Consider the following 13927-nt stretch of genomic DNA (forward strand, 5'->3'; position numbering starts at 1 on the left):
GCGGTGGCCCAGGGTTCGGATCCTGGGCGCGAACATGGCACCGTTCATCAGGCCACGTTTGAGTTGGCGTCCCACATCCCACAACTAGAAGGACCTGCAACTGAGATATACAACTGTTTACGGGGGGGGGGGGGTTGGGGAGATAAAGCAGAAAAAAAAAAAAAAGATTGGCAACAGTTGTTAGCTCAGGTGCCAATCTTTAAAAAAAAAAAAAACTCACCCATTTTAAGTGTAAGACTCAATTTCTTTAGTATATTCACAGCATTTTGCAACCATTACCACAAGCTAATTTTAAAACGTTTTCCTCACCCCCCCCCCAAAAAAGCCCTGTACCTGTTATCAGTCACTCTGCATTGCCTCTCTCACTCCCTGCTGCCCTGCCATGCCTGGAACTAGCAACCATTAGTTTACTTTCTATCTCTATAGATTTGTCTATTCTGGACATTTTATATGAATAGAATCATACAACGTGTGGTCTTTTGTGACCGCCTTCTTTTACTTAGCATAATGGTTTTAAGCTTCATCTGTCATTGTAGCATGTGTCAATACTTCATTCCTTCTACGGCCAAATGATATTGTATAGATATACCACATTTTATTTATCCACTCATTAGCGAATAGATTTATGGGTTGTTTTCTTTTGTTGCCTATTATGACTAAAGCTGATATGAACATTTTAGTATAAGTTTTTGTGTGGACTTACGTTTTCACTTCTCTTGGACATATACTTAAAAGTTGGATTGCTCACTCATATAGTAACTCTATGTTTAACTTTTTGAGGAACTGCCAAACTGTTTTCCAAAGTTGCTGCTGTACACTTTACATTCTTACCAGCAATGTGTGACAGTTCCAATTTCTCCACATCTTTGCCAATCACAGTTGTCTGTGTTTTTGACTATAGCCATCCAGGTAAGTGTGAATTGGTATCTCTCGCTTTTTAGTTTGCATTTCTGTAACAATGATGCTGAGCATCTTTTCGTGTGTTTATTGGCCATTTTTATATCTTCTTAGGAGAAATGTCTGTTCATATTCTTGGCCACTTTTTAGTTGGGCCATTTATCCTCTTCATTTTGAGTTGTAGGCATTCTTTATGTATTCTGGACACAAGTCTCTTATTAGATGTATCATGTGCAAATATTTTCTCCCATTCTGTGGGTTGTCCTTTCACTTTCTTGATAGTATCATTTGTAGCATGAAAGTTCTTTTAATTTTGATGAAGTCCAGTTCATCTATTTTTTTCTCTTGTTCTTGGTGCTTTTGGTGTCATGTCTAAGAAAACATTGCCTAACCCAAGGTCATGAAGATTTACTCCTACATTTTCTTCTAAGCATTTTATACTTTTACCTCTTCTTGCATTTAGCTCAATGATTCACTTCAGTTAATTTTTGTATATGGTATGAGATAGGCATTCTAATTCATTCTTTTTGTGTGTGTATATGAGGAACATTTACCCTGAGCTAACATCTGCTGCCAATCTTCCTCTTTTTATATGTGAGCCACCACCACAGCATGGCCACTGACAGACGAGTGGTGTAGGTCTGCACCTGGGAATTGAACCCGGGCTGCCAAAGTGGGAGGTGCCAAACTTAATCACTAGGCCACTGGGGCTGGCTCTTTTTTTCTTTTTTAAAGTGTTTTTTTTTTTTTTTTGGCTGGCAAAGATTCACCCTGAGCTAACATCTGTTGCCAATCGTCCTCTCTCTCTCTTTTTTTCCTTCCCCAAAGCTGGAGTACGTAGTTGTATATTCTAGTTGTAAGACCTTCTAGTTCTTCTACGTGAGCTGCTGCCACAGCATGGCTACTAACAGATGAGTGGTGTGGTTCCATGCCTGGGACCCAAACCTGGCCACCGAAGCAGAGTGTGCCAAACTTTAACCTCTAGGCCATCAGAGCTGGCTCTATATGTCTATTCTTATACTGGTAACAAATATCTTGATTACTGTAGCTTTGTAATAAGTTTTGAAATCTGCAATTCTGAGTCTTCCAACTTTGTTCATTCTTGTTTCAAGATTGATTTTCTTATTCTGGGTCCCTTGCATTTCCATATCAATTTTATGATCAGTGTGTCATTTTCTGCAAAAACATCAGCTGGAATTTAATAGAGATTGAGTTGACTCTGTACATTAATTTGGAGAATATTGCCATCTTAACAATATTGAGCTTTATTATTACTTCCGTTTTTTTCTACCCACCAACTCTAGCTCAAGCTTTCTATCCTCAAGTTCACTTGCTCATCTAAAATGGCCCCAGCCATCATGCCCACATTCAGACAGCAAAAAAGAGCAAGTGAGGAAGGAAAGAATAGCAACTCATCCCTTTGCTTTGGAGGAGAATTTGCAGAAGTTCTACATAATACTTCTGTTCACTTCTCATTGGCCAGATATTAGTGATACCCAGTAGCAAGGGAAGCTGAGAAAAGTCATCTTTCAACTGGCTATAATTGCCTTGCCTAGGATCTTGTTGCTAAGAAAGATGGGGTAACAAAGAAAGAAGCGCTATTAGAAGGCAACCAATAGTCTCTGCTGGAGTCAGACATTTGAATGCATTTCTACACAGTCCCCAGTCCTTCTGTCAGGAGGGGGTAGAACCTCATCCTAGCCTCTGACTAGAAGCTATAAGCCTTGGCTATCTCTATTACCATTTGCTTTCTTCACGAATTGTGAAATTTTGACTTGTAATCTCATTTTGAATAAAAGAATGTTGGCTTTCCTCCTCTTCTTATGCTTGCTTCCCTGTCCATCTATTTTGTGGTTGTCTTCATCTAGTCCCCCAGGCCAGAGCCAGGCCTTGTGTGCTGGTTCAAAGCACTTGCCCCAAGAGGATATTGGAGATCTAACAGGAGGTGGCCTGGTTCAGTGCCTGCTTTCCAGGTGATGGCTGCGTCCTCCTGTCTCCTTAGGCCGGCTGCTCTGTATAAGCTGTAACCCTGGGAAAGAACGAGCAACAACTGTCAGCCTTCTTTCAGGAGTTGTGGAATCTCATCTTACCTTTGATTTTAAGACTCAGCCTGGCTCCAAGCCCCATCTCAAGTGTGCACTTTTAGTACCTATTACCCATCAGAAGCCACACTCCTGGCTGCCATCAGCTAATTCTGGACCTGGGACCAACAGGCTTGTGGTTTAGCTCCACTCACCACAGTGGTTTTCTGCTCCACTTCTGTTTTAGAGTCTGGATTTGTCTTTTTATACATATATGATTTATTATTATACATATATATAACATATTATTTTATATATATTATATTTATGTATATATATGTATTTTATGACTGCCATAGCTTCACATGAGAAAGAGCACAACCAACACTCGTTACTAAGCCATCTGAATGAGAAATAAATGTTTCCAAGGAGGTAAAAGACGGCCAATGTGGCCCGAGCACAATCAGTCTGGGAAAGTGACGTGAAGTTTGCTGGGTTGGAAAGGATCAGACTGTATGATGCCTTCTTAAAGGGCTTAAGTATAATGTAAAATAGTAAAGCCTTATAATCAGGGATATAGAGAAGGGAAGTAAGAAATTACATTTCCAAGTTTTTTCCATACATATTCTTAAACTTTTTATTTTACAATGATTTCCAACTTAGAAAACAATTGTAAGAAGAGTACAAATTAATTTCTCCCCTATGCAAAAAAAACCCCCAAAAAACCCCAAACCAAACCCCTACATTTCCCAGAATATCTCTCCTTGAATGGATTTTATATGGCTTCCTTTCTCTGTATGGTTGGAGATTGCCAACGAGAAGAGCTTGAGTGATTTGGAAGGCAGAAGAGAAGAAAGTCCATTATTCTCAGAAATTTGCGGCAGCCAAATAGAAGGGCTATTCAGACTTCTCTCTCAACTCTTGCGTCACTGTTAAGAGAACCAGGAATTATATTGTTCGTGAAGTATTATCATAGAGCCTCATTTTGGTCCCCGGGGGTCTGGGGAATGTGGACTGCCTGGGCACTTTTCATTATATTTTACTGTCTTTTCCCCTTTGACTCATTAACTTGGCCAATATGTATCTCTCTTTAAAGTCAGGTGGACAAACATTGCAATGTGTAATGATTAGCCCTTAGAATTTTTCAATAAATTGTCCTCTATGTTAATGACTTTGCATTGACCTTCATTATTTTTTCTTTAGATCAATATCAGAGGAAATTAATGGCCCACTTGAAATATATACAAATATATCTGGAAACAGAATATATGCATTCATTCATCAAACACTGACTAAGAGCCTAAGTGTTTTGGGTACTGTGCTAACGAAATGTAAAGATGCATGAGGCATGATAAGGTGTCTGTCCTTAAGGGGATGACAATGTGGCAAGCTGGAGAAATTTTAATATAAGGCAACATAGGGGAATGGCCACAAATGTAGACCTCTGTGCTTTGGAGAGCTCAGAGGAGGGAGAACCTCCTGACGGTGGTTTTCATAAAAGACTTCATGAAATAAACGTCATTTGAGATGAGATCTGAAGAATTTAAATCTGGGGACATGGTGAGGCAGGATATTTCAGGTAGAGGAAATGGCATGAACAAAGGTATGGAGAGAAAGTGCAATAACATGAAGTATGTAGTGAAGACACGTCGCTGGGGATGAGGCTAAAATGTTAGGTTGACTCGTGGAAGTATGGTAGACTTTGAATGATAAGTTCAGGAGTTTTAGGCAATGAGGAGGAACCAAAGACTTTTAATCTCAAACCTGCCTTAAATGAATTGGTATTTTGACAAGGTAAATCTGAGGGAGGTGGGCAGTATGGATTGAGGCCAAAGAAACCTACAGAGTGGTTGAGCTAGGAGGTCATTGTAAGAGTTACCTGGTGTGAGGAAACTGGAGAGAAGACAATGGAAAGGAAGGGAGGGATGGATGTAGATGAGAAACTAAAGGGAGAATGAATGGAATTGTGGGTATGTTACCGATTAGGAGTGGCAGTGAAGATATCAGACTCAGAACTTTGGTTCTTGTTCATTTGCCACATCACCCTGATCAGCCTTCAAATTAGGGTGCCTAGAGCCTCGCTGTTCAAAGCATGGTCCACAGACTGGCAGCATCAGCATCATTTGGGAGCTTGTTAGACATACAAATTCATGGGCCCCACTCTGGTCTATAGAATCAGAAGCTCTTGGGATGGAATAATCTGCCTTATAGGTGATTCTGATGAATGCTGATATTTGAAGACCACTGGTCTAGAGAAAAGAGGTTTTCTGTAGGAGATAGGGCACTAGATATGCAGTTGCAAACATTGAGTATGGGTCCAGTGCTGCTCCCTCATAATCTGGATGACTAAGTACAATCTATGTAGCCTCCCTGGGCAGGCAGGCTCTGGAGACAAACAGCCTACATTTTGATCCCACTCTTCCAGGCCCACCTGGTGACCCCAGGTGGGCAACTCTGTCTCTCTCAGACTCTGCTTCCTGTCTGACAGGATCATATGTAAGGCCTCAGAGAATGGGAGTTGTTAGTATAGTCATGCACCACGTAATGATGTTTGGGTCAACGACAGACCGCATACACGATGGGGGTCCCTCAAGATTATAATAGAGCTGAAAAATTCCTATTGCCTAGTGATGTTGTAGCTGTTGTAATGTCATAGTGCATTACTCACATATTTGTGGTGATGCTGCTGTAAACAAAGCAATTGTGCTGCCAGTCGTATAAAAGTATAGCACATACAATTATGTACAGTACATAATGCTTGATAACGATAATAAATGACTATGGTACTGGTTTATGTATTTACTATACTGTACTTTTTATTGTTATTTTAGAGCATATTCTTTCTACTTACGTTAAAAAAATTTACTTTAAAGCAGTATGCTGTGTATGTCGGCAGCAGCCTCATACATCCTGTGTTTACTGCATCTCTTGATTGCATCATTTTCTCTTGTGCTTGGTTTAATATTGTGTTGTTTTCTTCATCATGGCCTGTAATCATACAAAGTCCACTGCTAATGTTGCCAGTGAGAGACCACATCTAGTGATTGACCTGGAAAGGAAATTAAAAGTGATTAAGGACTTCAAAGTTGGAAAATCAGGGACGGTTATTGTTTGCTAGTCAGGCGTGCCCCATTCCACCATAGTTACAATTCTGAAGAACAAGAACATAGTGACAGAAGTTATTAAAGGATCTGCTTCATTGAAGGCAACAAGACTAACAAAAATTTGAGAAGGGCCTCTATCAGACATGGAGAAACTTCTATTGGCCTGGATTGAAGACCAAACACAGAAGTGAAAGCCTCTCACCACCATGACAATCACAGCCGAAGCAAAAAGCTTGTTTACAATGTTGAAAGAAAAAACTGGGCCTGACCATGATGTTGAATTAACTTCTAGCTCTGGGTGGTTTCAGTGATTCAAGAACCGTTATTCATCACATAATGTGAGAGTGGGTGGTGAGTCTGTGAGTGCTGATGTGAAGGCAGCTGAAGAACTTTTGGAAACTCTAGATAAGCTGATTGTGGAGGAAAATTACTTGCCAGAGGAAATATTCAATATGGGTGAAAACTTTCTATTCTGGAAACAATGCCTGAAAGGACTTTGATCCATAAGGAGGCCAAGTCAATGCCAGGTTTCAAGGATTTTAAGGACAGGATAACAGTCTTGCTGGGGGCAATGTTGCAGGCTACAAATTGAGACCCTTTGTGATCTGGCACAGTGAGAACCCCAGGGCCTTCAAGCATATCAGTGAGCACACAGTGCCAGTGTACCACAGCAGCAATAAGAAGTCGTGGATGACCTAGCTCCTCTTCCAAGATGCCCTCCTGAATTGTTATGCCAGTGAAAAGAAGTACCGCTTAGCGAATAACATGCCTTTCGAGATTTTACTTTTTGTTGATAACGCACCCAGACATCCTCCTTTTATTGGCGATCTTCATCCCATCAAAGTGGTGTTACTTCCTCCAAACACCACCTTTTTGATCCAACCAATGGATCAAGGAGTTATAGCAGCTTTTCAGTCCTACTACCTGAGGAGGACCTTTGCCCAGGCTGTTGCTGCAACTGAGGAAGACACTGAGAAGACACTGATGCAATTCTAGAAGGATTACGACATCTATGACTGCATCAAGAACCTTGCTTGGACTGTCGTGATGTCACCAAGGAGCGGATGGAAGGCATCTGGAGGAAGACACTCAAGGGGTTTGTCCATGAAGTTAAAGGACTTTCAAAGGATGAGGAGGTGGCAAAAATCAACAAGGCCGTGGTTGATATAGCAAACAGCTAACCTGGGTGTGGATGAGGATGACACTGAGGAGCTCCTAGAGGTGGTTCCTGAGGAAATGACTAATGAGGAGTTGTTGGAACCAGAATAGAAATGCACAGCTGAAGGAGAGTCAAGAGAAAAGGAAAGTGCAGGAGAAGGAAAAGAAGAACCTTCAAGAAAATTCACAGTGAAGTGTTTAGCAGAAGCTTTTGAAGACAGCAACAAGCTCCTTCAAAGTTTGAAAACATGGACCCCAACACTGAAGGTTTTCATTAATAGAGAGGAATGTTCATGGTGCATTATCCTCTTACAAGCAAATCTATGATGACACCAGACACAAACCAAGCAAACCACCATGGACATATTTCTGAAGAGTGACACCTCCTCAAGAAGAGCCTCAGGCAGGTCCTTCAGGAGGTATTGCAGAAGAAGGCATTGCTATTGTAGGAGAGGACAGCTCCATGCATGTCGTTGCCCCTGAAGACCTTCCAGTGGAAAAAAATGTGGAGGTGGAAGAGAGTTATATTGATGATCCTGACCCTGTGTAGGTCTAGGCTAATATGTGTCTTTGTGTTTTGGTTTTTAACAAAAATGTTAAAAAGTAAAAAAAACCAAACAATTTTTAAAGTAGAAAAAAGCTTATAGAATAAGAGTATAAAGAAAGAAAACATATTTTTGTACAACCGTACAACGTGTTTGTGTTTTATGCTATTTCAAAAGTCAAAAAGTTAAAAAAAATGAAAAAGTTTGTAAAGTAAAAAAGTTACAGTAAGCTAAGGTTAATTTATCATTGAAGAAAGAAAATATTTTTCTTAGTGTAGCCTAAGTGTCCAGTGTTTGCAAAGTCCACAGCAGTGTCTGGTAACGTCCCAGGCTCTCACGTTCACTCAGCACTCGCTCACTGACTCCCCAGAGCAACGCCCAGTCCTGCAGGCTCCTTTCATGGTAAGCGCCCTATGCAGGTGTATCAGTTTTTCTCTTTTATACCGTATGTTTACTGTACCTCTTCTATGTCCAGATATACAATACTTACCATTGTGTTACAGTTGCCTACAGTATTCAGTACAGTAACGTACCGTACAGATTTGTAGCCTGGGAGCAATGGGCTGCACCATATAGCGCAGGTGTGTAGTAGGCTGACCATCTAGGCACGACAACGAAATTGCCTAACAACGTGTTTCTTAGAAAGTGTGACTATTATTATGTCCTCATCTGCACAGTGACACAATTGACCTGGCATTCTATGCCTCTAAGAATTCTCTGAAAGGTAGCCCTGGTTGATACCATTTTACTTCGAAATGCTGTGTGGTAAGTTTATCTAGGAGTGCCTTGGGGTAACTGTGCTGATTTTTGAGGCAGAAGACTCTGTTGCAGTTTTGGCCCCGTCCTCTCCAGACCTGCCATCCCAGGGATCGGTTGCCCTTCTTTGACCTCACCTTTGAGGTCATAAAATAGGTATATCAGTACCTGACTTTCTACTCTCGCAAAAGTTTTAAGAGGACTCCACCTCAAAATAAAAAAGAATGTTCTTTTGTAAATTGGGAAGTACATGTTAATTATTATTCATGCTATCGTAAGGAATAAGGGATATTATTTCTTGGACGAGTGGTTCCCAAGTGTTAGTGCATCAGCAGTCCCCACTGGGCTTGTTGAGACTGGCCTCCACCCCCAGAGTTTCTGATGCCGTAGGTCTGGGGTGGGGCTGAGAATGTGCATTTCTGACAAGTTTCCGGGTGCTGCTGGTGCTGCTGACTAGGATCTCGCTCTGAGAACTATGGACTTAGATGTCCACCTGGTACTGAGGAAAGCTCAAGGGAGTCATGCCAATTCAATACAATGTATACACCATATTGATACGCGGGCCCAGTGAAAAGAGCACAGGAAGGATGTCAGAAAATGACTTTCTGGCCTGTCTCTGACCCCAGTTAGCTCTGTGACCCTGGGAGAGCTTCAGAGGCCTCTTGGCCTCAGTTTCCCTCCCTGAGATGGGAGGGATGGACATTTTTAAGAAAAGCCCTTTCAGCTCTAACACACCTTTAGTCAAGAAATTGCCCAGCTCCCCTTGAATTCTCTGGTTGCCGTCCTGGTGCAGAGACTTATTTTTCTCAGAGCTGTTTCCCATTGACTATTTTTTCTCCTTTTTGGATGGAGTAGTCAGGGAAGAGGAGGAAGCTTTTGGACTTTCTTTGTAAGAAAATTCAATTTCCATTCCTCTTTTTCGGTAAGTAGAATTTTACCTTCCTCTTTTTGTTTCTTTCTCCGGAGCCCTGCCTTCTCTGAAATGTTTCAGTTCCCTCTTGTGTATTTTTAGTCCAATTTTCCATCTTTCGACAGACGTGGCAAGAGTACTTTTTGCATAGCTCTTTGGGGGCTAGGACCCCAGAGGGAGACCCCTTCTGGAATAGACATACAGTGGATCCCCAAGTTTCTTCTTCATTCTTTCAAGGCTTCGGGTTTTAGGTACTGGGTTCTTTTTGTTTTTGTGGGTTTTTTTGTTTGTTTGTTTTAGCTTACAATTAAGGCTGAAGTCTTCTAGGGAAGTCATTCACGAGAGTAAAGGTAAAGCCATTTCATTCAGTGATGCTCAGTCAACTTTGACTTTTTGCCTCTCTTAGTACCTTGCTTCATTTTTCATTCTTTCTTTTGTGATCTATTTAACACCAACAGGAAACTAGAAGTGTATGTGGCTCACTCAGCACATTATACTCACCAGATACTTCTCCCTCCCTCTCTTTCCTTTCGGATCTTTCAGCATTGTTGCCAATTAGGTTAATAAAATGGTCTCTTACTTAGAAAACTTCTGAAGTTCTTTAACCCTGAGAATAGATCAAGAAGTCTTTCAGATCATGAAAGACTGACAGCTTTTCCTCTAAGATCAGGAACAAGACAAGGATGCCCACTTTCACCACTTCTATTCAACACAGTACTGGAAGTACTAGCCAGAACAATTAGACAAGAAAAATAAACAAAAGGCGTTAATACTGGAAAGAAAGCAGTAAAATTATCTCTGTTCTCAGATGACAAGAACTTATATGTAGAAAACCCTAAAGATTCTGTGAAAAAACCTGTTAGAACTAATAAATGAATTCAGCAAAGGTGCAGGATACAAAATCAATACACAAAAATCAATTGCATTTTTATGTGCTTAGAATGAGGAAACCAGAAAGGAGATTAAGAAAACAATTCCATTTACAATATCACCAAAAAGAATAAAATATTTAAGAATAAACTTAACTAAGGAAGTGAAAGACTTGTACCCTGAAATTACAAAATACTGCTAAAAGAAATTGAGGAACATAAAAATAAGTGGAAAGATATTCTATATCCATGGACTGGAAGACTTAGTATTATTAAGATGTCAGTACCAACTAAAGCGATCTACAGATTTTTTTTTTTTTTTTTTGCAGAAATAGAAAAATCCATCCTAAAATTCACATAGCATCTCAAGGGACTCTAAATAGCCAAAACAATCTTGAAAGAGAACAAAATTGGAGACCTCACATTTCCTGATTTCAAACTTATACAAAGCTACAATAATCAAAACAGTGGTTCTGTCATAAAGACAGACATATGGATCAATGGAATAGAATAGAAAGCCCAGAAATAAACCCTCGCGTATACGGTCAAATGATTTTTGACAAGGTACCAAGGCCATTCAACAGGGAAAGGACAGTATTTTAACATGGTGCTGGGAAAACTAAATATCCACCTGCAAAAGAATGAAGTTGGACCCTTACCTTACACCATATACAAAAATTAACTCAAAATGGATCAAAGACCTAAATGTAAGAGCTAAAACTATAAAACTCTTAGAACAAAACAGAGGATGGGGTCCATGACATTGGATTTGGCAGTGAATTCTTGGATCTGAGATCAAAGGTACAGACAACAAAAGAAAAAATAGACAAATTGAATTTCATCAAAATTAAAAACTTTTGTTCATCAAAGGACACTAAAGACAGAATGAAAAGGCAATCCATTGAACGGAAAAGAATATTCGTAAATCATATATCTGATAAGGGATTAATTTCCAAAATATATAAAGAACTCCTACAACTCAACAACAAAAAAACCCAACTGAAAAATGGGTAAAGGACTTGAATAGACATTTCTGCAAAAAAGACAAAGGCCAGTAAGCACATGAAAAGATGTTCCACATCACTGATCATTAGGGAAATGCAAATCAAAACCACAAGGAGATACCACTCCACACCCATTAGGATAGTATTATCAAAAAAACCAGAAAATAATGAGTACTGATGAAGATTTGGAGAAATTGGAACCCTTGTACATTACTAGTGGGAACATAAAATGCTGTAGCCACCATGGAAGACAGTATGACAATTCCTCAAAAAGTTAAATATGGATTACTGTATGATTCAGCAATTCTACTTCTAGGTATATACTCAAAAGAATTGAAAGCAGGACTCACCCCAAACAGATGTTTGTACACCTATGTTCAGAGCAGCATTATTCACAATAGCCAAAGGTAGAAGCAACCCAAGCATCCATCAGCAGATGAACAGATAAGCAAAACGTGGTATATTCATACAATGGAATATTATTCAGCCTTAAAAGGGAAGGAGATTCTGACACATGCTACAACATGGACGAGCCTTGAAGACATTATACTGAGTGAAATAAGCCAGTCACAAAAGGACAAATATTCTATGATTCCACTTACGTGAGGTTCTTAGAGCAGTCAAACTCATAGAGCTAGAAAGTAGAATAGTGGTTGCCAGGGGCTGAGGGGAGAAGGGAATGGGGAGTTATTGTTTATTTATTTAAAAAAAATTTTTTTTTAAAGATTGGCACGTGAGCTAACATCTGTTGCCAATCTTCTTTTTTTTTCTTCTTCTTCCTCTCCCCAAAGTCCCCCAGTACATAGTTGTATAGTCTAGCTGTGGGTCCTTCTGGTTGTGCTATGTGGGACGCTGCCTCAGCATGGCCTGATGAGTGCTATGTCCGGGCCCAGGATCCGAACCAACGAAATGCTGGGCCACCCAAGTGGAGTGCGTGGACTTAACCACTCAGCCACAGCTGGCCCTAGGAGTTATTGTTTAGTGGGTACAGAGTTTCGGTTGAGGAACATAAAAAAGTTCTGGAGATGGATGGTGGTGATGATTGCACAACAATGTGTATTTAGTAACACTGAATTGTACACTTAAAAATGGTTAAAACGGTAAATTTTATGTTATGTATATTTTACCCCAATAGCAAAGATCTCTCAGACTAAATTTCACTACATTGTGGGCTTGTAGAGCATGGAGTGATCTTTCTGGACATGCAATCTGCCTGCGTTACAGCTGAAGGGACTGAGGCCCTGAGGAACGGCGTGACTTACCGTGGCTGCACAGCCACCAGCGGCAGAGCCGAGTCGTGCCAGTTTTCTTTCTATAACACTGCCCTAATTATGTGCCCCATTATGTGATCGAGATCAAATTCGCCAGTGCAGCACAGCAGACCCTCTGAGATCTAGCCCTCTGCCTACCACTCTCTGCTCCTGCTGCCGCCCCACGTGAGTTCCAGCCCCACCAAACCCCTTCTAGTTCCCAGAAGAGATTATGCAGCTTCACACCAAGCCTCCTGCCTGAGTGCCTTTTCTCCTCTCATCTACCTGCAAAATACCCTTTCAGGCAGCCTCTCTTCCAGGCAGCCTCCTGGATGCCCTGTCCAGGATCAGCCCCGCCCATGTTAATGTCAACACTTTCTGAGTAACATGTCTCCCACCTTCCAGTATCCTTGCCTTTGCACTCTGCTTTGCTGGGCCACGGGGATGCAGAGGACAGGGCTCAAGTCTCTGAGCTTAACAAGTGGTTCTCAGTCATGGCTGTGCATCAGCCCCAGTCAAGAAACTTTACAAAAATACGGATGGTCAGGCCTTCTCCCTAGACCTGCTGAACCACATTCTGGCGGCCAAGTGCTTGGCACAATTTGGGGGCAGTGAATGACCAACTTCAGGGACTGGTAGGTTTATATAGGAAAATGCTGGGAGATAGGCCAGAAAATAAGGAAGTTTGGTGCTATGGGAGGATCTGGCCCAGAGGAATGATACAACGAAATACGCATTTTAAGAAGCTTAGTCTGGTGCAGTAGGCAAAATGACTCTGGAGAACAAGAGGCTGTGGGCAGAGGCTTCAGCAAGGATCTGAAGTGCTGTTTCCCATTGGTATTTCTGGTGCCTAATGTGGTGCCTGGTACAAAATGGACGCTGAGTGAACGAATGAGTGAATGAATGAACTAGAGTCATGGTAGCAGGAATGGAGCAGAAACTTTGTCTTGGATGTAATCTCAACTGGAGACAGTGAGCTCAAGGGTCAGTGCAAAATTTTCTTCAGATCTTTTAGAATTTTGACATTTCTTAACATCTATGACTGTGCTCATTATGCTTTGGCTCAATAGTACTCTGACAGGAACGGAATAAGGTCACCCCCACCCCCCCACCCCCCCACCCCCTGCTCAAGTGGTGGTAGCTGAGCTCAGCAGATTTCTGCCCCACTTCCCCAGCTTCTCTGAGTCAACGACAGGGAGGGAGGGGTCATGCCTTTTCCTGGACGCACAAAAGTTTTGTGTAGGTCAGAGAGGAATTGAAGTTTCCAGGTTAGGGGTGTTAAAACCAGTGTTTCTCAATCTTTAATGTGCACAGCAATCCTCTGGAGATCCTGTTAGAATGCTGATTCTGCTTCAGCAGGTCTGAGGAGGGCCTGAGATTTGCAATTCTAACAAGCGCTCGGTTGGTGCTGAA

The 13927-nt window shown here is 41.2% G+C and overlaps 1 long non-coding RNA gene across 1 annotated transcript; it reads right to left on the reverse strand.

Annotated features, from left to right (window-relative positions):
- Positions 1-3534: 3534 nt before the first annotated feature.
- LOC139041366 (uncharacterized) lies at positions 3535-11934 on the reverse strand. The gene is made up of 3 exons (XR_011496377.1): positions 11867-11934; positions 5770-5967; positions 3535-3847 (listed from the first exon to the last, which is right to left on the reverse strand). It is a non-coding gene; the product is annotated as an uncharacterized lncRNA (long non-coding RNA).
- Positions 11935-13927: the final 1993 nt, after the last annotated feature.

Source organism: Equus asinus, chromosome 21, assembly GCF_041296235.1.
Source record: "Equus asinus isolate D_3611 breed Donkey chromosome 21, EquAss-T2T_v2, whole genome shotgun sequence".
Classification (NCBI taxonomy): Eukaryota; Metazoa; Chordata; class Mammalia; order Perissodactyla; family Equidae; genus Equus; species Equus asinus.